We start from the raw sequence: 26,928 nt of genomic DNA on the forward strand, positions 1-26,928 counted from the left end.
GCACCTAAATACCTAGCCGCTAGATTCAACAGAAAAATCTCCACTAGACCCACCAGAGAAGCATACTCTAACCAGTTAATGATACCCCCATTCAAACTAAGTACGGCCGGAGGAAACGGCTTCCCGGTCAAAGCTGCCCAGCTTTGGAACTCCCTCCCGCCCGGCCTGAGATCCCCCCCAATCCTACGCTCTCTTCAGATCCAAGTGTATCAATTGGATCAAAGAAAATGACCGATAGTCCATTACCACTGTTCTACAAACGTACTATGTACATAATTATATATCCTCTTTCTCCCTACTGCATATTTCCTGCTTATATTATGTTACATGTATATACCATGGCCTGCATTATGTAATTTCTACTATGTATAATCACTATTTGTAATCATATGTAACCTGTAAAGTTTAAAGTATCCTTGAACAACGCGCCCGGTTACCCTCGGGTCTGGCGGGCGCTATAAATAATAAACTCAACTCAACTCAACTCTCCTCGATCTTTCCCAGTTCAATCTCTCTTCCCCAAGAGAAATTCAAGATGATCACGCCCTGTCAGATAAAGTCCTCTCTTCGGAAGGGCCGACTGGCTCAGTGTTGTGGACCATCAGGACGCTTACATGCACATCCTGATCCACATCGGAAATCTCTGCGGTTCTCCCTGGGAAGGGGACACTTCCAGTTCCATGTGCTCCCTTTTGGTTTCAGCTCTGCGCTGCGTGTCTTTACGAAGATGTTGGTCATCACAGCTTTCCTCCAGCTACAAGGGCGTTCATGTGCATCAATATTTGGACGACTGGCTCCTGCGCTGTCCTTGCCCACAGACTGCATTGAGCAATCCCCAGTCTCCTGTTCCACCTTGGGCTGTCTGTGAACCGGTGGAAATCTTACATGACGGTCTCTCAAGACCTGATTTTGCTGGGTTTCTGTTGAAATACGGTCAGTACCAAAATGTTCCTAACGGCGGACAAGATTACGGACCTATCGGCCACGTGTCAGCTCTTCCTCCAGTCTTCGCACATGACGACTTGGTGGTTCCAGAGACTCCTGGCCCTCATGGCTTCTTGCGTGCTAGCCCTTCCTCTTGCACGTCTTAAGATGAGGCGTACTCATATGGCTCTTTGGAGCTCTTGGTCTCAGGCTTCGTACCCGGATACCAAGACGATCACAGTTCCGTCCTCCATGACAGCGGATCTACAATGGTGGCCTTCGACTGACAGCCTTTCTGTGGGGGCCTTCTTCCAAGAGCCCTGCCCAAAAGTGACGATTACCACGGACTACTCCCTTCTGGGGTGGGGCGGCGCAACACTGTCACCTCAAAGTATTCGACCTTTGGACAAAGTTTCTTATCAATTATCTGGAACTCCTGGCTGTTTTTCTGGCGCTCAAAGCCTTTCAACCGTCCATCACGAGCAAAGTAGTTTGTATTCGCACAGACAATTCAGTAGCGATGTTTTACATCAACAAGCAGGGTGGCACCAAGTCACCTCTCCTTGTGGACCTAGCCATACATATTTAGGAATGAACCATCCCACACAAGATTTGGCTCCTGGCTGTAAACATTCCAGGTCACATCAATGTGACTGCAGACTCACTCAGCCGCCAGTCAGCAGCCAGTTACGAGTGGGAATTGAACAGAGATGTTCTCTCCACCATTTTACACCAATGGGGCACTCCAGAAGTGGACCTCTTTGTGACTTTTTCAAACAGGACACTTCCTCTATATGCATCCAGAAACAGTCTCAGGGTCTCCTCCCTAGGGGACACTCTGGAAATTCCATGGCAAAACATGAAGGCTTATGCTTTTCCTCCACTGCCTCTGATTCATTGGTCACTCTGCAAGCTCAGAAATGCATCGAACTGCACTCTCCTCCTCATAGCTCCTTGGCGGCCTGCCAGATTCTGGTTCTCAGTCTTCTGCATCGGTCTATTCTTCCTCTGATAAGATTGCCGTTGATTTCCGACCTGCCTCACCAGTGCGATCACCAGTTGTGGCATCCCTCCCCACAATCGTTCAGCTTGGCGGCCTGGTGCCTGAATTCAGATCTTTAGCGCATTTTAATTTATCCGAGGACGATATGCGCATTATTCAAGCTGCCAGAAAACCTTCTATGAGGTCTCAATATAGGAGCAAATGGCTCTGTTTTTACCACTGGTATTTAGCTAAACAACTTGATCCCAGGCACGCTATGATTGACACTTTTCTTTCGTTTGCATCTCACCTCGCTGTTTAGGGCATTCATGTCTTGTCCTGCAGGACTTACTGATATGCCATTGTGGCCTATCTGTCCACTGACCGCTGTTCCTTTTCTTTGACTAATCCAGTCATTAAAATGCCTTTTGCGGGTCTATTGCATTGTTTGCCACCGGTACGCAATCCTCATCCCAAATGGGATTTGAATGTGGTCCTCGCCGCCTTATGCCATAAACCATTTGAACCCATGGCCACTACCGATCTCAGATACCTTTCTTGGAAGGTCGCCTTTCTGATCGCAGTGACATAGGCAAGGCGAATAAACTCCAATCTTTTTCTGTGGAACATCCGTTCGTCACCTTCTATAAGGATAAGGTTGTGCTCCGCACTCATCTTTCTTTCCTGCCTTAGGTGGTTACTGATTTTTCATTTGAACCAATCGATCTCCTTACTGTTTTTTTTCCCTAACCTGGTATCGGATGCCGAGAGAGTCTTGCACAACTTGGATGTTAGACGAGCCCTGAAGTTGACACTCGACAGGACGAGTGAACTCAGGGGCTCGTCACAACTTTGTCACATTCGGGGACCCGAAAGGGAAACCAGCTTCAGAGGCAGCTATCTCCCGATGGATTGCCTCCTGCATTACTGAAGCCTATACCATTCAGGGCCTTCAACCTCCGAAAGGCATCCATGCCCATCTTGTATGTGGCAAAGCGGCTGCTGTTGCCTTCCAAAAGTATGTTCCTTGGGAAACCATTGCCAAGGAGGCTACGTGGGCTTCCCCATCAGCTTTTTGTAAGCATTACTGCTTGGACCTGAGCGCCAGGGCTGATGCCCAATTAAGAATGTATTCCAGTAAGGTTTTTTTCCCCAATCACCTGAACTTTGATGCATGCTTGGGAATCTCCCACAAGTATGGAGGAAAGGGGACAGGATGTAGGAGTATAATAAAGTTACTCACCATAGTGACTACCTTACCCCTAGTCCCCTTTCCTCCATAGGCCCTCCACCCTAAAAAGTATCCTCTATTATTGCTTAAATCGTCTCAGACCTGGCGATTGAAAAGGACTGAAGGGTGATGTGCGGGGCGTAGCTCAGGAGGGTAGTACCCTGCATAAAAAATAAAAGGACAAAAATGTGATGCTTTTTACCAAAGTCCCTCGGTCCCATCTTGAAGGACGGAAAGTCCTGCAAGTATGGAGGAAAGGGGACTAGGAGTAAGGTAGTCACTACGGTGAGTAACTTTATTATTTTTTAATATGTATGTCCAACAAAATTATTAGCCAGCATTGGCAGCTTTATATTACACAATGACTAAAGAATTGTTGTGTGACAAACATATCCTCATTCAAATTTTTGGTTTAGTACTATGAAACTATATATCGGTTACATGGGCCACAAGTTAGGCTAAACCGTGACCAAAGCAACTGTGTCAAGTTGGATCATCCTATGCATTTCGGAATGCTACTCCTTTGTTGGATAGGATTTCCCTGAAAACTTAAGAACCCATTCTACCAGATGAGTGGCAACTACTTTGGCTCTCCAAAGAGATGTACCAGTGCAGATGATTTCCAATGCCACCATTTGGTCCTCGAGCCACGCTTTTTCAAAGTATTACTGCTTAGGGACACTGTAGGGCCAGGACGCTCGATTTGGAAGCGCAGTTCTGCACAGTATTATGTGCTAACAGGGTTAGAAATTGAGGTAAGTTGGTAGCTATTTAGCTCCTGCTTCTAACCTGGAAGAGCCTGGTCAGTTGGACACAACAGCTACCAAAGCTACCTTTTTAGCTCCCCGGGCCAGCTGATGCTGAACACACACACCCATGTCACTTTGGCTGTGTGCACTTGGCAAAATCTATAAACATTAGGACACATCTATATGACATTTAAAGCATAAGGGATCATAAATAATGGACAAAATAAGTTTGTTTCTTATGTGGAAGTTAGATCTGCAGAGCACTACGTGCCAGCTCCTGGTCACTGGTTAATGCTGGATACCCAGGAGCTGCTTTTGACTCCTTGTTTAATCTTAATTTCGACCCCTGGCTAATAGGTGTACAAAAATCCACTTCTCCCACCTCCTTCTGCAAAACTGCTATGGGAGTCTATCTAAGGTGGGGAATCAGTGGGAGGACACAATCCATTAGAAGAACACATTACTTCTACAAATTGTTCCTCCCATTGATTCCTCATCGCCCTCCCAGCCTACCCCTCTGACTGTGGGTGCGTTTTTTTTTCCTACTTCTGTCTTTCAATGCCCATGCAGGTTATCTATTCCTCAACACGGCTAAACGGAAAGAGGGAACTTGGGAAGTGAGGCAACGGGCACAGTGCGCGCTACTTGTACTATCATCGGTGTCCTGATCGGACACAGAAATGGTAACCGCGGAGGGACATAGACATCAATGCCGCCCTCTGCTGTCAATTTCTTTTCTGGAACTACAAAGCAGTATACCAGTAACATCTAAGATGAAGAATCAGTGGAACGAACATCCATCAGAAAGAACATTACCAGGGTTAAGTAATTTGTTCAACTGACTTAAACTATGGTTAGCACACCCACTCGTAAACCTATAAACCTTTCACATGTATGTGCACGCTTATCCCCCCCAATCTTAATCTAAGACAGTCACTATACCAGACTGACCCTTGAGGCCGAAAGACTTACCAGACAACACAGGGGGAAAACCTAAAGATGTAGTTGAAAACTAATTATTCCTAAACCTCATTAATTGCACACCAGAAAAGGTCATATGCACGTAATAGGTTCCGTCCGGAGTCAGAGAGTCTGCCCCTAGCAGAAGGGTTATGCAAGTCCTGTATAGCTTTGTTCTTTGCTGCCAGTGCTTCAATATTTTGTTTTTAGACCAAGATTGGGGCCGTTATAACCATTTTTTTTAATTGTTTGATTAGTGCGTGTTCTGGGGCACACATTAAAGGGGGCACGTTGCAGGTGTTTAGTCTTCCGTTTTGAGCAATTGGTTGTTGCTGCATAGATATATGAAAACATTAGAGAACTCCACGTTTTGTACCCAGGAGTGTTTTCTGACTTAGGAGTTTTGGAGGTAGTACATGCGATTGACAAATCTTAAGCATCATTCAGGCATATCTTGTCTCTGTCCATTGTGCCACTTCATCAGTCACTTTCATGGTAATTTGTGTTTTGTTTACACACAGAGCTGTTTAAAAACATTTATTATTGTTCTTTCTTTCTTTAAATTAGTGTAGGCGTGGGCGGACCCACTCAGGCGCTTCCCCATCCAATTGGATGATGTGCACCTATCCACCATTCAGCATTCAACCCACGTAAACTCACAATTCCTCCCACCGCCCTGTCTGCCTCACAAAATCCAACAACACACTACTCCTCCTCCTGCCTCTCACCCCGTCACCTCCCAACAAAGCCTTCCCACTCAACTCAGCCACACCCTGCGCAGACAGCCGAACCCTCATCAATTCTCTCTCTACAGCATGTCTCTCACACCTAAACAGAAAATGTTCCACAGTCTCAGACACTCCACACACCGCACAGTCCCTCGACTCTCGCTTCCCCACTCTAAACAGACAGTCATTCAGCCCCATATGCCCTATTCTCAATCGATTCAGCATCACCTCCTCCCCCCTCCTCCATTCTAGACTTCCCGGATCCACCTTTACTGACACTTTCTCACGAATACCAAACATCCACCTGCCTTTCACCCCACTCACCCACTTCTCCTGCCACTCATCCATGACCCGCCTCACCATCACTGCCTTCATCTCATCCACACTCAAAGGCAACCTTACATCAACCGCTTCCCTTCTCATACCCTCACCCGCCGCCAGATCCACTAACTCATTTCCCAGAATGCTGCTGTGACTGGGGACCCACGCCAACTCCAGATCCATCCCCCCAAGCACACACCGATCAATCTTTCTCCTGATATGCAAAATCACATCCTTCCTATCACCATCCCCTGCCACAATCGCCTGCAACCCACTCAACGAATCTGAAAACACCACTACTTTCTCAAACCTCAACTCGCACACCCTTTCAATCGCCATTGCAATCGCCACCAACTCAGCCGTACAAATTGACACATCATCCGTCAGACGCCCCACTTTATACTCCCCAGTGCTTTCCAAATAATACGCCATTCCCACTCTTCCAGATACCGGATCCTTTGAACCATCCGTGAACACCCTGCACCCTTCTTTCTCTGCCACATATGCCTGACCCAAAGCTTTGATCTCACCCCGCAATCCCCGCTTCTTTGACACCACACTTGTCAACTCCAAGCACACCTTTGGAGACCCCATCATCCACATCGGACACCTCACCAGATCCATATCTGTCACAACCATCAACTCGCCCACACCCCACTGCACCCCCTTCTCCCACATGTGAAACCCCAAAGTGCCCCCTTTCCTCCTCCACCGATCCCCATAATAGTCAAACCTCCAATTATACCGCAAACATTCACGTACCGGATGAGCCGCACTCTTCGCACTACACTTCACCCACCACCTCATATTCAACACATCCCTTCTCAACCCCAATGGCATCTCCCCCACAAGTACCTGAACCGCATTCATTGGAGAGGACCTCATCACACCCGAACACACCCTCAATGCTCTCGCCTGCACCCTATCCAACCTCAACTTCTGACTCATTGTGAAACCCACTGCCACCTGACATCCAAAATCTAACACACTCAAAATCAATCCCTTATATAACATTCGTAAACACTTCTGCTGCGCACCCCACTCTTTCCCAGTCACCGCCCGCAACAAACTCAGCCTGCGTTAACACTTGTCCATCACTCCATCCACTTGCACGTTCCAATTCAACTTTCTATCCAGAATCACCCCCAAGTACCGGAACTCCTTCACACTCTTCACCCTCACACCATTCAAAACCAAGTTCCAACTCCTGCTGCACTCTTCTCCTCAAACACCATACTCACACTTTTTTCCACAGACACCGAAAAGCCCCATTTCCCACACCACTCCTCCATGCGTACTATCACAGCTTGCAACCGACTCTGCACCATCAACAAACTCCGCCCTCTTACCCATACCACACCATCATCCGCAAAGAAATGTACCTGACACCCGATTCCCATCATAGCCCGAATCAGCCCATCCACCATCACATTAAACAGCATTGCACTAATCGCACTACCCTGCGGTGTCCCATTCTCCATCTTCCAAACTTCAGACAGCACCCCCCTCACTCTCACCTGAAAGGTCCTATCCGCCAAAAATGCCCTTATCCACCGAAACATCCTCCCCTTCACACCCATCTCCAACAATCTTACCAACAACCCACTCTTCCACACCATATCATATGCCTTTTCCAAATCCAAAAAGAACGCTCCCACCAACTCTCCATCACATAATGCCTCCTCCACCCCAGTCACTAATCTCACTAATGGATCAGCCACCGACCGATTCTTCCTGAACCCACTCTGAAAGTCACTCAAACACCCATTCGACTCCAAATAAAACCCCAATCGCTCAACCACCATCCGTTCCATAACTTTACACATCACAACAGTCAACGCAATCGGCCTATACGACTTACACTCCGTTGGAACCTTTCCACCCTACAAAATCGCCACCACAATCGCTCTTTTTCACAACTTCGGCAAAACACCACTCTTCCAAATCTCATTGATCAGAGCTAATACTTCCAACTTACATTCTACAGGCAACTTCTCCAAAAATACATACATAACACCATCCACCCCTGGACTTGACCACTTCCCCTTTCGAATCGCACCATCCAACTCCAACATCGAAAACGGGACCTCATATTGCTCTTCCCAAGGCCCAACATTCGCCAACACCTCCCGCATCTCCTCCTCTACCACACCCATTCGTAACCTCACCGCTTCTGGGAAGTTCCCCGAACTGTGCACCCCCGCAAAATACTCCCCCATCAAATTCGCCTTTTCCCCATCCTCACTAATCACCTCTTCTCCTTTCAACAACACTGACATTCCACCCTGTGGTCTTGTTAATCCAGACATCCGCTTGAACTGTTTCCATACCTCACCCACACCAGAATCACTCCCCAGGGACCCACAATAACCCCTCCAATAACCACGCTTCCGTTCCCTAATTACTCTCTGCGCCATAGCTTTAGCCTTTTTATATGCCACCAAATCCATTATCATTCCTGACCTTACCGCCCTGGCCCTAGCCTTCTTACGTTCCGCCACAGCTCTCGAACATTCCACCGTCCACCAAGGTACCTCAATCTTCCCACTCTTCCCCTTCTCAATCTTTGGAACTGCCGCCTCAGACGCTGCTCTCATTCCCTGCACCAAATATTCATTCCATTCATCCACCCCCCCATCTCTACCTCGATGAACAATCACTTCCATCACCACCATTTTTGGGTCTAATTCTGGGGCTTCTGCAACTTTGCCCGGTAGTTCCCGTCTTGGGCACTGCCCTCATTCTTTGTCCAAATTCCTTCTCCAGCGCCTTTCTCAATCTTTGGGTCATATACTTTGCGACCCTCTCCGAGGATTTTGGATTCCTGATCTCCTCTGGCTGGACCATGTCTGAGGTTTCTTCCTCTTCTATATTATGGAGTTTTCGCTGCCTTTTCTTAGGCAGGGTTTGGCTTCCCTCGTCCCCTTTGTTATCTGCATCCTCCTGTGTGGAGGCAGGCGATTCTGGAGGTTCCTCTTCTGGAAACCTTCTGGGAAACCTTCTTCTGGATAGCCCATATTATCGTCCCCTGGGTATGGGGTCTCGAGGCACGGCACCTGTGATCCTTTCATGAACGCTTCTTTCAATCTATTGAAAGCGTCTGAAGCCTCCGGGGTCCTTGCACCTGCCCCTTCCGTTTGGCCCGGGGGGGGGGGGGGGGAGGTCAGAAGAGTCTCTGCTCTTCCGGGTCTTATTATAACCCTTGGGGTCTTTTGGAGTGACCCTTGTGGACGTGCTTTCTTCCAGCCTGGTGCACTTGTCCTTCTGGCTCAAACAATTCTATTGTCTGTAGTCTTTCCTGTAGGGGTCTGACCCCTTGAGCCACTGCCTCCGTGAGCGAATCCCCCAGCACTTCCTTGAAACTATAGGCTAAGTCTTCCTGATAGACTGCCTCTTGTTCTTCTTCTCTCCATTCGAAGTTTGACATGTTTTAGTGCTGTTAGGTGCCTTAACAATAACTTTTCAGGTGTAGTGGCACGTCCACTGAATCACTTCAGCTGCAAGGCTGCACCTTGTATGCACTGTGGTAGCTGCTGTGCAGTTTTGCCCAGTGACCTTTCTTGAATCCCAAGTGTAAAATTACACTTATCTGTGCTGTGATTTATGTGTAGTGAGCTTATAGATGGTCTGTAGCGTTTTCTTTGTGCCGATATTCAATTTAATATTTGTTTGTTTATTTGATATAGCTCAAAACCAAACCCGCAGGTAGCCGGGCGCAAGCATTACAAGATTACTTGAGAACTTTGTTACAGTGACACACAACAGAAGTAAGCGGTAGGAGCAGATTCAGAAACATTATGGATTACATGTGCTAAACAGTTAATGCCAAGTGTTGGAAACAGAAAGAAATGGAGGGGGGTACAGTTCAATGACGTTTAAAGTTTGGAAGAACTTGTGCGGTTGATTGTCGGGTGTCGGAAGCAAGAAGGAGCGGAGTGGTGGTCGGCCACAGTTTGTAGCTGGATACTGGCAGTGGAGGTCAGGGTACCTAGGGACAAGTTAGCAGGGCATAGTCAGGAGGGTGTCTCTCAAGACGAGTGGTTCTGATTAAGGAGGGGGATCACCTTAGATGTCGTTGGATCGTATCCATGAGAGTGCCCTGCGTCTGAAACTTCGGTAAGGTTGGTCCTTTCTGAGTTCTAAGGGGAGTTTGTTCCAAGTTTGGGCAGCTGTGACAGGGAAGCTGGCGCCGCCAGCTGTGCTTTTTTTTTTATATCTGGACACCAGCAGGGTGAAGGCGTTAGACCACCTTGTGGGGCGATTAGAGGTTCTTTTGTTGATTCTGTTTACTAGGTAGGGAGGAGCTATATTGTTGAGGCATTTGGACGTGAGTGAGAGAGTTTTGAGGGTGATCCTGTCATTGATTTTGAGCCAGTGGATATTCCTTCTGGCGGTGGAGACATGGGCTCTGTAGGGTAAGTTTAGGGCTACTCTAAGAGCGTTATTTTGGAGAGATTGGAGTTTATTAAGGATATACTTGTTAGATCCAGCATATAGGGCATTACAGTAGTCCAAACTGGATATGATAAGTGCATTAGCTAGGGTAATACAGCTGGCCTCCGTTAGGAATGGTCTACATGCTCGGATCAGTTTACAAGTATAGGCTGTGGAGGAGGCTAGGGAGTTAATTTGTTTCTTGAAAGTGAGTGCTGAGTCCAGATACACCCCAAGGGCTTTGACTGCGGGCATCACTTTGATGACATTGTTGTCAATGTTAAATGAGGCATAGTTGGGGTCGAGTTTTTTGATCGCTGTCTCTGTGCCGAGGATCAGAATCTGTTTTGTCGTCATTCAGACAGAGGCCGTGGGATGCCATCCATGCCTGAATGAGGAGGTATATCTTGTTTACCAAAGCTGAGTCTTCCAAGAAGTTGCCCGAAAGGGGGATAAGGATCTGAGAGTCATCTGCATAGTTAGTGTAGATGACACCCAGTCTGTCCAACTTGTCAAACAAGGGTTTGGTAAAGATGTTATACATAGTAGGAGACGCACATGATCCCTGGGGGACACCGCAGGAGACTTGTATGGGGTCAGCGGCTGCAAGGGGGGAGAAGACTCTCCTAGTCCAGTTAGCCAGGAAGGATTGAACCCAGGTTATGGCATCGCTTGAAAAATGGGCAGCAGAGCCGAGGTGATTGCATAAGACTGCGTGAGAGCTCAAAAGTGCTCCATAGCATTCGTGCTTCTTATTACGAAGCTTCTCCCAAGCGAATGCGCTCTTAACTCCGCCCCCCCGAGGGTGGGGACTCGAGTTTGGAGCTTTTAGCTCTCTGATTGGCTCTGCCGGGTTTCAGGCGGACCCACCCTCCCAAGGGTGGGGGCCGCTTTCTGGCTCTGACAGAGCTCACTGGCTCGCGTCGGTTAGCTCTGCCCCCACCGCGGTGGGGGCTACTCGCTCTGCGGCACACGTCCTCGAGAGGACGGGCCGCTCCTCTGACGGGGTCGGGGATTCTACTCCCACTTGCGTCGCTCGCTCCACCCCCACAAGGATGGGGGCTGTCAGCTGCTTGGCGCGAACACGGCGCTGACTAAAGGCCTGTGTGTGAGGAGATCGGTGAGCCCCTGAGGTGCCGAGTAGTGTGGCACGGGGCCGTCGCCCCTCCTATACGCTATGAACGCTCTAACACTGCTGCGCTGCGCATATGAGGCCTACAGTTAAACCCACATTTACTATCAACTCATATTCCTGCCTATATTCAGTCTACCCTTACAATAAACCAATGCTATTATGCAGCTAATGTAGGGTAGTACATATCTTCTGGAGAGCAGGAAAAGAGGAGGAGGAACAGAGTAAGAGGAAGGACTAGGTCACATGGCTAAGGAATGATGGAACTTGAAGTTTTTGTTTAAAAAAAAAAAAAGAAAGTTAAAGTTTACATTATTTGTTGAAACTGCTGGAGAGTGTAATAAAGAGAAGATGAAGCTTAATGCTCGCCTCCGTCTTGACATAGAATTCACTGCAGATGGTCCTTGTTTTTGTATAAGCAATGGATGCAACACAAACCTGCAAAAACATATAGCAACAATGAGGGTGTATAGTGTAACACGCAAAACTTCTTTCCCTGTGTGCCGAGTTACTATCAAATTGGATAGTCTACAAATCAAAATATCTATTTGCATACTCATTTCGAGATCTTCCAGATGGCGACAAGTTGCCAGATTTTTTTTTTTTTTTAAAAATGTTCTCTTCTGGAAGACGTGCACTCTTAGGGATTTATCCACATTGTATTACTGATCAAACATATTTGCCTGCATAATCGTTTGCATCTTTCCGTTAAGATGGGAGCACTGAATTGCAATGCTGTCCACCTTTTTCTGACGCTTTAGTTAGAACATAGTCCCTTAAATGGTTGTTAGAATGCCTACAATTTTCCAGGCATAGTGTTAGTGGGGTAGCAGAAAATGTGCCCCAGGGCTCGCCTTTTGTTCTTTAACTCCAGAACTTTTAGACTGACTAACTTCAACTTTGAGTATTCTATCAGACATTTAGGGCACACAAGCAACATATTTTCAGCACATGACAATGTATTGTGTCAGGGGCAGTGAAAACGTAAAGCTAAAATATCACAAGAATGAAAACGCCTACCCAGCTCCACCATTTGTGCTGTGAGTCCAGAATCTTTAGACTAACACAGTTGTATAGTACTGTCACAGATACCTAAGGAGTACCATCATTTAAAATGTCCAGCAGTTAGTTAGCCTGTTTGGTTTTTGCATGCCAGGACAAAAACTCTTAAATGCATTTTTTAAAAAAAATGCTGTCCCAAGCACTTGACCACACAACATTCTGAACACTGACTTGAGGACACTGGGGTGCGGGTCAAGGAGCAGATCCTGACTGAACAGTGCATTATGGGAAGAAGAAAGGCATGGTACCAAAGCTTTGCTGTCTTGTTCCCTGAAGAGTTTGTGCCATTTCTGCTGCATCAAAACTACTATGGATCAACCTTCAAAAGCAATTGGCTTCTTTCTGCACTTCCCTTGGTGGGACGGAGCCAAAGAAAGGGGTGGAATGAGCTTGTTTCAGAGGGGTATATCAGGGTTTGCTTATCAGGTTTGCTTATCAGTGTGTTTGCTTGGTCTGGGGTATAGATAGGGGGTGCAGGGGCTCTTATAAAGTCTGCTTTCAGCATTCAGCTTTTTGGGGGTCACTTAATCTTGTGGTTTGTAGCACTTCCAGGTGTTTGAGCGGTGGTGGAGGTGGACGTTTCTTTGCCATCCCAGTAAGAGCTGCCAGTCACATTTGGTAATCAATGTTGTCTGTCTGTTTTGCTGTCGAGAATGGCAGGGGCAAAGATGACTAGAAGAGATTATTCAGAATGTCCTAAAACACCTACTGATGGTAACACTTCTGGTGACTGTCGGATGAAAACCGAGTAGTGTTCTTTGGAGAGGACCATGTGCCAGGCTTTTAAACAACCAAATTTTCTGATGATCAGCTGGATGAGAGCACCCAAGGGGGCCTCTGAGGTGCAACCGGCCATTGTGTCAGGAGAGCAAGGAAGAAAGGGTACTTGCGGCCTGCTACACGGTCACCACCTTCCCTACCTGCCAAGGAAGAAATCAAGCTTATGACAGCCAAGAATGGAAGAATGCCAAACCAGTCACATTGATACATGGTTAACCTCTCACATCCAGATCCTATGCTGAATGTGAGCATCCCCCAAAAGCGCACCACCCTTAGTGAGAGGCAATGAAGGACACACCCCAGTAGGGGAATGAGACCAGGACCAAGTGCGGGTGAGATCAAAAGGGTTTTATATAAATCAATATAGGGCATGCAAAGGACTCTGCAAACTCCGAGAGCGCTGTGTCTGACAATAGCAAAGACAGTCCTACTTATTACAGAACTAACGTCGCGCATGACACAAGCTATAGGGGGCACATAGTCTTAGGGATTGGGTGGTGAAGGCTAGGTGGGATACATAGTATACAGTTACTGTTCCAGGATTGGCGGACGTCTGTGCTGTGCCACGCGGGGTAGACGGGTCAGCTGGGCTCTTCGGGGTGGAGCTGCCGGCCGGACAGAACTTGTATTGATGATGGGTGGCTGCTCTAACTTGCCCTTGTGGCCACGCATTAGCAATCATTTGTCATATTCTACAATGTCAGGTGTCTGGTAAATCCTGTGACACATTGACCTTAGCTCAAGGAGGAGACAGAGGGACATGGATATGTGATGGGGGGTATCCCTCTCCATCTGTTGTAGTGACATTTGGGTTCAGGTATGGTAGTCCGAGTCCATGTGCAGGGCCAGGGGTACAGAGGGGGGGTTATTCGATCGCCCTGTCCTGGTGGCTATAATGAAGGATGGTATTACGGTCTGTTAGTACAAGGGTGGGCGCCCCCCTTCGAGGGCCATTAACTTGGGGTGAACGGGGATACCAATGGGCCGTGGGGGGCATGTAACCGGTGCCCGGGAGATGGTGTGATTTAGGACCAGGTAGTTCGTAATTCATAGTCGGGCTGTGGCGGCCTTTTGACATGGGGGAGGTGAATGCTTGAAACGGGTCCAGCAAGAATGGGAGGGGAGGCGAGGCTGTGCAGTTCGAACACCAGCTATCCCTGGCGGGCCTGGGAGGGAGGAGGGGACCTTGCAGCTCTGGACCCGTTTCCCTGCACAGGGCAGCTCCCCGTATTATTGGCAAGGGTGGGTGGCAACACTTGGAGCTTCTGGTATTATACACATATGTTTACATTAATATGGGAACACAAGCTGGAGAGGGTTTTGCTATTTAACACAGTATTTCACATCAGTAGTTGACATACGAACATGAGGTAGCATTCGGTTGGGTTGTGTGTAAGAGAGAGCACTGCATATTACATCCCAGTACAATCTGGCTCCACTGCCTCGGCTGGTCATCGTGCATTATAAATGCTTTTTGTTACATCGTGTACAGGAGCGATCACATATTACTCTTAAATCACACGTCTCCAGAATAGCAGCAAACGTTGGTCAACACACAACATATATTACTCAAATGCTTATTTCGTTATGCAAGGTGCCTCAGAGGTTGGTGGAGGTGAGGGGCGCCACACAGTCCAACTGGGAGGGCTTGGTACAGGGTCAGGGCATGCAGGATTGGGCTGGTTCCAGTTACCTTCTAACAAGCCTGGTCACGGCTGGGGCAAATTATGTACTGCGGAAGGCCAAGTGAAACAGTATTTATTATGTTGTTTGTTCGTGTCTGGTTGCTCGTGAGAACAGGCCTTCAGCGGATCTACCATGAGTCGGAGGCTTGGGGGTCGGGGGGGGGGGGGGAGAGAGTGTATGCTCCTGTGAGCGCAGTCAAGCCGGGGTCAGGCTGCATCTTTCTGTGTGTGCGAGTGAATTTTGCATGGACTGGATTTAAGTGCCTTTTTACACAAAATGGAGTTGTCTTAATACAAAATGGGGTCCATGCTATGTTTTATACTGCAGTCATGCAGCCTCACATGTCGATCCGCAGCCCCCCCCCGCCTCCTGGGCCCTTGATATGATATGATATGGTATTTGTAACGCGCCTATACACAAGTGTTTCAAGGCGCGACGAGGCAGGGAGGGAGGGAAACAAGGGGAAGACAGACAAACGATCCTACTAGGCCAGGTGTCATTCAGATCGTGCAAGTGCAGAGGTAAGGGGAAAAGGAGAAAGTGCAGGGGGAGGAGGTGGGGGGGAAAGTGCAGTACAAGGTAAGTAGCGTAATAAAATAATAAATAATAAATAAAAGGGCCAGCTGGTGGCAAGTGCGAGGTAAGTGCAGAGCAAGTGCTGGGAAGGGGGCTGTAGGGATGCAGTGACAGTCCCACAGTGCAGGAGGAGCCAGGGAGGCAGTGCAAGTGGAGAGTGGCTGGGCCCTGGACCGAGGTCACAGAGTGGCCCAGATGCAGGTTTAGTGCAGACTTCAGTGGGGAGTTTAGCAGGTTTAGCGAGGGAGAGAGAAGGCAGAAGCGAAGAGGAAGGTTTTGAGGTGCTTCCGGAACCGGAGATGGTTCTCCTCAAGTTTCAGGGAGGCAGGAAGGCTGTTCCAGAGGGAGGCCCCTGCTGCGGAGAGAGATCTACCCCCAGGTCGTTGCTTCGAGAAGCGGCTGACCATGAGGGAGTTGGAGACGGATGAGCGAAGGGCTCGTGAAGGCAGATATTTAGGAAGAGAGAGTTGAAGGTATTTAGGCCCCAGGCCCCAGAAGGCCTTGTGGACAATGCAGAGGGTTTTGAACTTAATCCTCGCAGCCACTGGGAGCCAGTGAAGAGATTTCAGTCCTGGAGAGATACGGTCCCTGGGCTTGAGGCCAAGGACAAGTCTCGCAGTTCTGTTCTGGATAAGTTGCAGAGGGCGGAGAGTGGAGGCAGGCAGATTAAGATAGAGGCTGTTACAGTAGTCCAGCCTTGAGAGAACCAGGGCTCGGGAGACAGTGAGCTTCTGGGGGAAGGAGAGGAAGGGAAGAATACCTCTGAGGAGGTGCAGCTGGTAGTGTGACTTCTTAGAGACGTCAGATATATGAGGAGAGAAGGAGAGTGTGGAGTCGAAGATGACCCCGAGGTTTTTAGCTTTGCAGGTAGGGGCAGGAAGGGGGCCAAGGGAGGCCGGCCAGAGAGCTGCAGGAAAGGAGGGAGTGGGTGTGCCGATGAGTAGAATCTCAGTCTTACTGGCGTTAAGGCAGAGGTCATTGGCGGCACACCATTCCTGGATAGCAGACAGACAGTCGGAGATGAGGGAAGGAGAGGAGGAGGCCGAGGGTAGCCTGAAAATGAGCTGGGTATCGTCCGCATAGCACTGAAAGTGGGGGCAGAGAGCGGCGATGCGGTGGGCAAGGAGTGCCAGATACTGGTTGAAAAGCCAGGGAGAGAGGTTGGATCCCTGGGGGACACCACAGGTGGAGTAAAAGATGTCAGAGAGGAAGGAGCCCATTTGGACCTGGGAGGGTCGACCGGAAAGGAAAGAGGTCAGCCATGCCAGAGCCTGACCAGTGATACCCAGGTTATCACGGAGACGGTTGAGCAGGATGGCATGGTTGACAGTGTCAAAGGCAGAGGAGAGATCGAGCAGAATGAGAACACAGGGAGTGTTGGAATCGAGGTTCAGGAGCAGGTCCTCACGGATGTTCAGGAGAGCAGTTTCCGTGCTTCTGGCCGCTCTGAAGCCGGATTGATGGTCATGAAGATTACCAACATATTCAGCATGGAGGTTAAGCTGGGAGATGGCCAGTTTCTCCAGGAGCTTGCCCAGGAAGGGAGTAATGGAGATTGGGCGATAGTTAGAGTCATGAGTCTCCACCTGGGTCGGAGATATATGTGAGGGGGTTCCCGATGACCTATCCTCCCCTACATGTGCTAAAAAAGACAGGCAGAAGCCATATGGAGAAAAAGCCCCTTCAGACATCTCAAAAACATTTAACCTGATAGCCAAAGCAAGGCATACATTTGTTTTCAAAAATTGATTAGCAGAGTTTGCTAATAAAAATGTTCTTGATTAGCAGAGACCCATTTGATTAGCAATATTGTTCTAGTATGTCACCAGAAGTTATTTGTACCCACGACATAAAATGAGTAGCAATACTGCAGTTGTGTACCACTGAAGGAAGGCATTAGTGAGATATGACAGGCCTTGCAAATTCTTTAAAATTCCACCAGACCTGCGGGCCGAGTAACTTAGTTTACCTACTCGACCTTTGAGAAATGCACTCATCCATGACAGTGGATGACAAATGTAAATGTGCTTTCTGTAAAATGGTCCCTGTCACCACAAACCCGCTATGTTTGGCACACTGCTGCCACCCAGGGGTCAGCAATGCACAGTGAAACTTATTTGAAATTTATGGCAAACAAAGCAAATTGAAATAAGTTTCAAACATCCACTGCAAATTGTACTCGCCCTTCATAAAATGTATTCGACTATGCAAGGTTTTTGCGAGACCTGGATGAGTGTCTGTAAAATGGAAAAGGTTCGCTGTATGAATGGACATGAATAGATTTGATAAAAAGGCTCTGAAAACAGTTTAACCAGTTCTCTCCTACCAGTGCTAATATATATATATATATATATATATATATATATATATATATATATATATATATATATATATATATACAGTAGATCTGTAAATGTACTGACTGAATGGAACTATTAATCACCACTTTGTGTTAACATCTAGTTAGCTTTATGTATTCATTATGTAAGAGGAAAGAAAGTAAGAGACTAAGCAGAGTGGATGGCGTAGCAGCCAGAGAACTGGGCAAAGTAGGTGGAATATTGTCGCATGTGTCCATCTCACTTTCAGGGTAGCTGTGTAAAGCAGCAGGGTGATGAGGCAGAATGTCAAGGAGTATGGGATCAGCTCATGGGTTGAGCACTAGTTGCACAGATGCATGCGAACAGCAGGTTACAGAACTAGGTTTGACATCAAAAGAATTTGGTCAAGTACATTTTCAAAAGTGTTGACTCATCAATATGATGCATCTTCCCCAACAAAATTAAATATAGTTGTCACTATGAGATTTAGATAAACCTAGACTTTGCTTTAAAGCATGGAGACAATGCAGCGTTTTCCAGTAGAAAAACTGTAATTGAGCATTATGTAACGATGGAATTGCATGACTTTAAAAAAAAAAACACATAAAGCTAACACATACCTGTCCTTGCCAGGCAGGATATAGTTCACTTAATGAAAGTATCCTCCTGATTACTTTTGGTTTGCCGTTATTTGAAAAAGAAAAAATAATCTTGCCTTGCACTTCCACACAGGCATTTTCCACTTAAGAGAGGAGGAGGAGAAGATTAGCGATGCACTCTCGCTCCATTAGCCCCTTTTGAACTTGCAGAGAAGTGGAGAGAGCCCCTAAGGCAAGAGCGAAATGCAGGGCAATGTTTGATTTCATTGAACAGGGTAACTTAAAAAGCTAGTTTTGCTACACAAGTGCCCAATTAATTAGCAATCTACAGAAATACTTGGCAAATTGCTATGCAACACTGCTCATTTTATGCCTTGCAAAGATTATAAGCAGGCCATTATCTGAGCGGAAATGGATACCTATCACAAAACAATAACTAATGCAAATTCCAACTCGGAGGAAATATTCAAAATCCTCAGTCTCCATCCTCCTCTCCCATCCCACTACTATCACCAAAGGTGATAGTTGGTATATTAATATCCAGAACGACATGCGATTGAAAACAAGCACCTTACAACAAAAAAATTGAAAAGAAACCAGCTTTAACTAATTCACCCTCTCTTCTCACTCCTGTGACCAAACATCCAACCTCACCGCAATTCCATTTCAGAGACATCGCAAAAATAGAAACTGCCAATTTACTCAAAAACCTAAAACCATTGAGATGGGGATATCTGCCCAGCTAACATGAAAGACTGCGCACAAGCCCTAGTACCTTTCATCACCAAATGTATCAATGACTCATTCACCTCCAGCCTGGTCTCGGCCAGCCTCAAAGAATCATGCTTCTTCCCGCTACTAAAAAAAAGTCACTCGACCCAGCATCCCCGAACAATTACCGCCCCATCACAACAGTACCATTCTTGCTAAAGGTCTTGCACAGGGCAGCATACAACCAAATGCAAGCCTAACCAAATGCCAAACACAATGCCAAACACATCCTAGGGATGCACCTATCTGGATTCTGGCCGGTTCATGGCACAGAATCTGCACTCCTTTACCTGTAAATTCAGCTAGACTCCTTTAAAGATTAGGGTAAACCTGCATTCGTTCTCTTTACTGGACCTCTCAGCCGCCTTCGATCTGGTGGATCACAAAACCCTATGCAACCACCTTGCAGACTCAGCAAAATTCTTGTGCGAAGCAACTTCATGGATAGCCTCCTTCCAGGAGATTGTTCTCCGACTTTGCTAGTGCACCTCCAATACCCACACCTTGCAACGTCCCACAAGGCTCATGCCTCTCCTCCTACAACATTTTCACCAAGCCCCTATTTGACTGCCTGGATGACATCGGCATAGCCTACACGAACTGTGCCGATGACACCCAAGTCCTCCTCCCACTGACATGCACACATAGAGACTACCACGCCATTAATAAAATCTATTCAACCACCCAAGCTTGGATGGCAGCAAACTACCTATGCCTAAATGATGACCAGAGATCTTGATGGGGTCCACTGCCATGTTCAAGAAGCTCCACCCACAGTTCACCTCCTTCACTATTGACGGGTTACACATCCCGCTCTCAGCCTCACTAAAAATGCTGGGCGGCCACCTAGATGCATCCCTCACTCGCCAAACAAGTGAATGCAATAGCCTCGTCATCGGCCTACACAGCCAAACACATTAACGCAGCCAGACAATTCTTGACACCGACCAGCTATCTATCGCCCGAGCAATCATAAATTCCTGCAATGCCCTATATGCAGCGGCGTCCAAAAAGAACATGAATTGCAGACAATCCAAAACGCTTGTGTGCCATGCGCAACATCCCAAAAATTACCACATTTCAGCAGTGAGAAAAGAAGCTCACTGGCTGCCTATTCGTGGAAGAATTATCTTGAAATCTCACTCAATCACCCATACATGTTTATCCCACACTGCCCCGCAATACCTGTTGCAGAGAATTGTGAGAACCTATACTACCAGACCGGTAATGTCCGTCTGCGCTCATCGCCTGTACCTACCAAAATTAGAAACAGCCAGAGGAGCAGGCTGCAGTTTCCCGCCTGTGGCAACAAACAATTGGAACACCCTTCCACCTGCCCTAAGAGCAGAAGCGTCCTACTGGCCATTTCGAAAGGCCTTAAAAACGTGGCTATTCACCTAAAGACTACCGAACAGCTGCCTCTCACGTCTCTTAAGCGGTAGGCCGGGGAACACCGTAATTCATTGTCAAAGATTGTCCGCATGTGTGTAACTGGTTTTCGCAACAGCGCCCTGATGCCCTTGGGTTGAGGCTCTTTACAAATAAAAAAATAAATAAGACTATTGAAGGTTCTCAGCAGACATTGTGCCAGCGCATGCAGAGGGTAGCATGTGACACAAGGAGAGAAATTAAACCAACCTTAATACTTCTCTTCACAGAAGACTGTTCTATACATAATCCTGAGGGCATCCTACCATGAGGCTCAACGTGTATTCTGGTTTGAAATTACATCCATCCAGAGAAAAAACGTTTACTCCTACGTCCCGTCCCCTTTCCTTCATACTTCTGGGACATTCCGTCCTGTGGGACGGGACCAGACACTTTTTTCCAAAAAGCATCAAAAATAGAAATTTGTTGCTTCTCATTTTACGCGGGGTACTGCACATGGCCGTAACCCCGCCCTCCTGAGCTCCGCCCCGCGCATCGCACTTCAGTCCTTTTCTCTGCGCATTCGGGACTGGACGCACTTGCATCTTCGGGAGTTTTTTGTTCCTGTTGTCCTTCTCTCCTGCTCTTGTTCTGCGGTCGCGTAGTCCTCCGTCAATGCTGAAGCGTCTGGGATTTGTGTCGTGTTCTTCGTGTGAACGTCGCTTCGCTAGGGCAGATCCCCATTCTCTCTGCTTGGTGTCTTGGGCCGGACCACCACTGGGATTCGTGCTTGTATTGCGATTCCCTTATCCGTCCGGGCACTCAGCACCATCTTCTTCGGTGGGAGGACGTTTTTCAGCACGTTCCTCCGCCTCATCTTCAGCTTTTCATCGACGAAAAGAGACACCCGGTAAGTTCTTTACTTTTTTAGGGTGCCCTGGCCGGGGGACTCCTTCCCAGAGACTTCTCGGTCTGGAAGGGGCTCTAGTAGCTCTACCACCAGGATTTTTCCTGAAGTGTCTCACAGGCCTAATAGGCGTACCAGAGTTTTCTCAGAGGGTTCCCACCACGGACCTGCCAAGACCGGAACACGTTCCGAGGATCACCTGTCGGGTGCTAAACGTAGGCCTCGTTCGTCTGAGGCTTTGGACACTGGGGTTCGCTCCGAGGTCTCCATTTTTGGAGCTTTCTGTACCAAGCCACGGCTTGAGGCCCCTTACGAGAAAGCTATACATACCGGGACCAAACCCGAGGTTCCTCTACTTGAGGATAAGATCTTTACCAACAAAACCGAGATACCTGCTCCTAAGGTCTTGTCTGTAAGGGTTATTCCTCAGTTTTCGCGCTCATCTTAGTGATACCGGTCGGTTCTGTCGAGAGGGAAAAAAGTTTGGTCATCAACGTAACTCCTCTGTTACCGGCTCTGCCGAGGTTCCTCCCTTGGAGGCTAATGTTGGGGCCACCTCTAAGATGTCAAGCAAACATTCGAGACCCCCCAGTACCGGCTCGGCCGAGGATCCTTGTGTCAAGACTACATTGTTACTCAAGTCCCCTGACCAGCCTGTGGAGTCAATTGCCTCAGCTGTACATGTGACGCAGTTCTCTCCAGGCATCGACAAAATGGCGGCCCACACCTCATGGTCCACAGTGGACATTTTGGATCCTTCCCTTACACCTATGTTCTTGAGGGTGGGTGCTGGGAATCTTGAGGCTGAGCAGCCTTTTTCACCTTCCGTGTAAAAATCTGTTCCACCCTTCTTATAACTGGCGTGCTCGAATGCCGCTGCCGCATACTGTCTCACGTCCTCCTACTGCCTCCTACTTCCGCTGATCTACGCGGACCCGATTGGTGGTGGGCCTTCCTGGCAACCATCCTCATTGCGTTCGTGGGGAGTACCCCCTTATGAGAGGCCTCTGCCTACCCCAGCGCCTAAGCCTTCATCAGAGGATGTTTTTTACGGAAAATTTCAGAGGCTCATGCATTCTGACCATGAAGGAGTACTTTAATGGTCTTTTCAAGGAAATGTACCCTGAACCTCCGGCGCCACCTTCCACTCCAGTGGCTCCGCCGGTTGTACCACCTCTCCCTATCGTCCGCCTCCAGCTCCCCCTGCCCCCCTACTCCCGTCTCCCGTAGAGAAGACACCGGTGGAGCGGGATAGCATTTTAAAACCTGTGGCGACCCAGCCATCTGCCACCGATCTGTCGGATGACCTCAGGCAGATCAGGATAGCGTTGAGCAGCCCCGCTCTGTCAGAGCATTCCATGACTGTGTTCTGGATATGATGGCCCTCCTTGACATTCCAGTACCTGAGGCCCCCGCTCCGCAGGAAGGGGTGCTTTCGGGAACATTCACCTTGTCACCACAAGAGTGCACCGGCCTGTTCCTCCAGAAGGACATTTTGGCTGAGGCCCGTAAGGTTTGGGATAAACCCAACACCGGGCTGCATAGTAATAAGAGAATCAACGCCCGTTACAGGCTTCACACCTCTGAGGAGATGGCCTTGGCGTCTTGCCCGCTCCCTTCCTCAACAGTGGTAGCTGCGGCCACGCTTCAATCTAAGCCGGCCTCTGCGACTTCTACAGCTGCGGCTCAGATTCTCTCCAGGGAAGAAAAAATTCTGGACTCCTTGGGCAAGAAAGTCTTTGCTAACTCAGCACTGCAACTTCGCCAAGCAAATACGAGCTGATTCTGGTGGCAGCTAATATGAAGCTGTGGCGGGAGTTGGCTGATTTCCAGGAGAGCATTCCTTCGGATAGGCTAGATGACTTCAAGGCTGGTTTGTCGGACGCTAGGGTGTTGGCACAGGATATCCTGGAGGCTGCGGCACACCATGTGGATACTTCAGCTCAAGGCCTGATGGTGGGAATTGACACCTGCCGCTAGGGGTGGCTCCATACGACGAAGTTTTCGAAGCGTTGGAACCTGTTCGCCTCTGGGATCAAGGGGAGAGCTTCTACTCTCGACTGTTCACGGTGCCCAAACCCAACCAGGCTGACATGCGCACCATCCTCGACTTTTCCCAGTTCAATCTTTCTCTTCCCCCAAGAGAAATTCAAGATGATCACACCCTGCCAAATAAAGTCCTCTTTTCGGGAGGATGACTAGCTCAGAGTTGTGGACCTTCAGGATGCGTATATGCACATCCTGATATGGGGGCCTCATCGAAAGTATCTGCGGTTCTCCCTGGAAGGGGAGCATTTCCAGTTCCGGGTGCTTCCTTTTGGCCTCAGCTCAGTGACATGTGTCTTTACGAAGATGTCGGTCATCGCAGCTTACCTTCGGCTATAGGGCGTTCATGTATATCCGTACTTGGACGATTGGCTCCTACGCAGCCCTTGTCCACAGACGGCATTGAGCAATCTCCAGTCTCGTGGACTAACTGTTAAGCAGTAGTATGCAGGTGATGCTACCGGTTAGTACCTGGAGGGGAGATTCAAAGGAATGGTGGGTGCAGGTTCGGATTGTAAGGCAGCACTGAGGCACCCTCACCTGAACCCAGTTCTGCTTAACTTAAGCCCTCTCCTGTTACTGAAATTAGTAATTAAAGCCATTCCAGAAGGGAAGGGAAAGGAGAAAATGAGCCAAAGGGATAATCGTTGAAGGGAAAGGAGCAATATTGGGTTGTGGCTGAGTAGGAACTACAAGGGAGTAGTCGTCGCACCGGGAGAGGTTTACAAAAAAGGAGGTATATTAAATTCCAAGAACAGATTCCGAGGGAGCTGGGAATCTGCCATTCAGGCTCAAGATGTAGCAAGCAGCCTATTCAGAGTCCCTATAGGTGGAGCCAGTCTGGAGAAGAGTGATTCAGAGACTCGGAGCTCCGAGCCTGCACAAGGTTCTTCATCCTTGTGTGTGTGATAACTGAACCTTCATGCCTGTCTTTTGAAGCAAAAACCCTTCTATCATTGTCAATCCACAAAGTCCACTTGTGCTTGTAAAAGGTGTACATACTCTGCTTTCTTCTGTTAAAAAACATATACTCATTGGCATGTTCCTGGGCTGTTTTATGGCTGATCATTTGCACAATAGAGGGCTTCCTAGCTGACCTACTCTAAAAGTGTGTTTTGAATGCTTACATAGTGTTTTATGGGCAGGCCCTGATTTTTACTTATGGTGCCTGCTCCTTTTGAACTTTTGCAGTCTTGTTCACTGCATTTACTGTCTAGACTCTAGAAGTTGTTTTCTGGTTGCACCTAATTTGGCAACAAGAGTTTGAGCTGTAGGTTTTCCGTTTTCTTTCTGCTCTTTTCCAAAGAGAAATTAACCAAGTGTATTTACGTCCTCCCCTTTTGTCTGTGATGTCAGACTTCAACTTGAAGCAGAAGATCCATATTTGAGCTTTCCATTGCAAGATCGAGCAGTGTACCACAGGCTTTACCCTGAGTAGACTTTAAGCTTCTGTGTCCAAAGCGTGCCCAAAAATGTGCACTGGCACCTAGCGAGAGAATTGCTCTTGGAAAGTAAGAAATGGTGCGATGTGGTCATGTGCAGAACTGCCACATTCCAGGGGGTGAGTGACATGCTTGCAAATTGAAATATGTAGCCCAGTGCATAGATCTAAAATATTTCTACAAATGAACAACTGTTTGTAGGATTTGCTTGGCCCCAAAAGGGGGCACTCTGTTAACAGACCACGTCTCGGTGCATAGTGTTTTAAATCAAAACATGCTACGAAAGAAGTGTCTTTTAAGCTTAGAACTCATTCTGCTAGAAATCACCCTACAGCGCCGGATTCCGATAACGGAAGTGAAAGGAGAACAGACGTTGCAGGGACACGGAGTCGGCGACACACAACGAAGTGTGCCGCCGCATGGTAAGTGGGGGGATGGGTGGATTTGCAAGCCTGTGGCTGCAATATTGAGGGGCGAAAAGACCAAAGTTCTAAGAAAAATAACTCAGTCTTTTCTCCCTCGAATATTTCAGCCACAAGCTTCCAACCTCAATCCGAAATCATTTGGGCTGCTACATGAACTAACTTGCATACCCTCACAAAAAAATACTGCCTTGACTCTTGGAGGGGGATATGTAAAAGTTGGGCGCTTGGTCTTCCCAATTTTACATTTATAGAGCACATTCCTTTTAAGTCCCTATGTAAAACTTTTAGCAAATGAAGTTCAAAATTTACAAAAGGAAGCACATGGGGGCATCCATTTTGTGAAATCGATGCCCGCCTCTGCTTGCTTTTGCGGCACTAATGAAGGAAAAGCCAGCCAGCTGTAGTAAACCTAAGCTACCACTGGGTGGCTTTTCCTTCATTGGTGCCGGGACTCGGAGGACGGAGACCAGAGACTACAGGCAGAAAAGCTGCAGCTGCATCTCGGTAAATGCTATTTTTTTTAAATACAAAAAACACTAGCTGCGTTTTTTTTCTAAGTTTTCCGGGCTGGAGGATCCCGGAAAACTTAGAAATAAAACCACAGCTTTAAAAACGTTGTATTTATGTTTGCGGTAGATTTTGAAGCTACCGCAAACATAAATACAACGTTATTGTGTTTGAAAATGCTGCGGTTTTTCTTTCCAAGTTTCTCAGGCTCCTCCGAGCCGGAGGAGCCTGAGAAACTTAGAAAGAAAAACCACAGCGTTTTCGAAACACAACCGCGTTGTTTCTGCCTGCGTTGGCTTTCACTTTGGGTCTCCGGTGCTCAAACACAATAACGTTGTATTTGTTTGCGGTAGCTTCAAAATCTACCGCAAACATAAATACGTTTTTGAAGCTGCGGTTTTATTTCTAAGTTTTCCGGGCTCCTCCAGCCCGGAAAACGTAGAAAAAAAAACGCAGCTAGTGCTTATTTTAAAAAAAATAAATAGCACTTCCCGAGATGCAGCTGCAGCTTTTCTGCCTGTAGTCTCCGGACTGCGTCCTCGGAGTCCCGGCACCAATGAAGGAAAAGCCACCCAATGGTAGCTTTTGTTTACTACAGCTGGCTGGCTTTTCCTTCATTAGTGCCTCAAAAGCAAAAGCAAGCAAAGGCGGGCATCGATTTCACAAAATGGATGCCCCCATGTGCTTCCTTTGGTACATTTTGAGCTTCATTTGCTCAAAATTTTACATAGGGACTTAAAAAAAAAAAAAGTGCCAATCTATTATTTTTTTTATTATTGCCCATCTTTTTGTGCAATAAAATTTTTTGGGAGAACCATTCCTTTAACAATCTGTGGGAAAGAAGGGACCCATTAGTAGAATACATTATTTTCGTTTGGTAATTTTCTTTGTTACCTGTAGCAGAGTCCTCATCCAGTCTTCCTCAGCCAGATTGCTCATATAATTGTCACTTCCACTCTTTCTTTATTTCTGTGACC

The 26,928-nt window shown here is 47.7% G+C and overlaps 1 protein-coding gene across 1 annotated transcript in view; it reads left to right on the forward strand.

Moving 5' to 3' along the window:
• The window catches only part of TAB2 (TGF-beta activated kinase 1 (MAP3K7) binding protein 2), a 321,631-nt gene that overhangs the window by 92,235 nt on the left and 202,468 nt on the right, over positions 1–26,928 (forward strand). The window lies entirely within an intron of this gene.

This window comes from Ambystoma mexicanum, chromosome 4p (assembly GCF_040938575.1).
Source record: "Ambystoma mexicanum isolate Mex_15411 chromosome 4p, UKY_AmexF1_1, whole genome shotgun sequence".
In the NCBI taxonomy this organism is placed as follows: Eukaryota; Metazoa; Chordata; class Amphibia; order Caudata; family Ambystomatidae; genus Ambystoma; species Ambystoma mexicanum.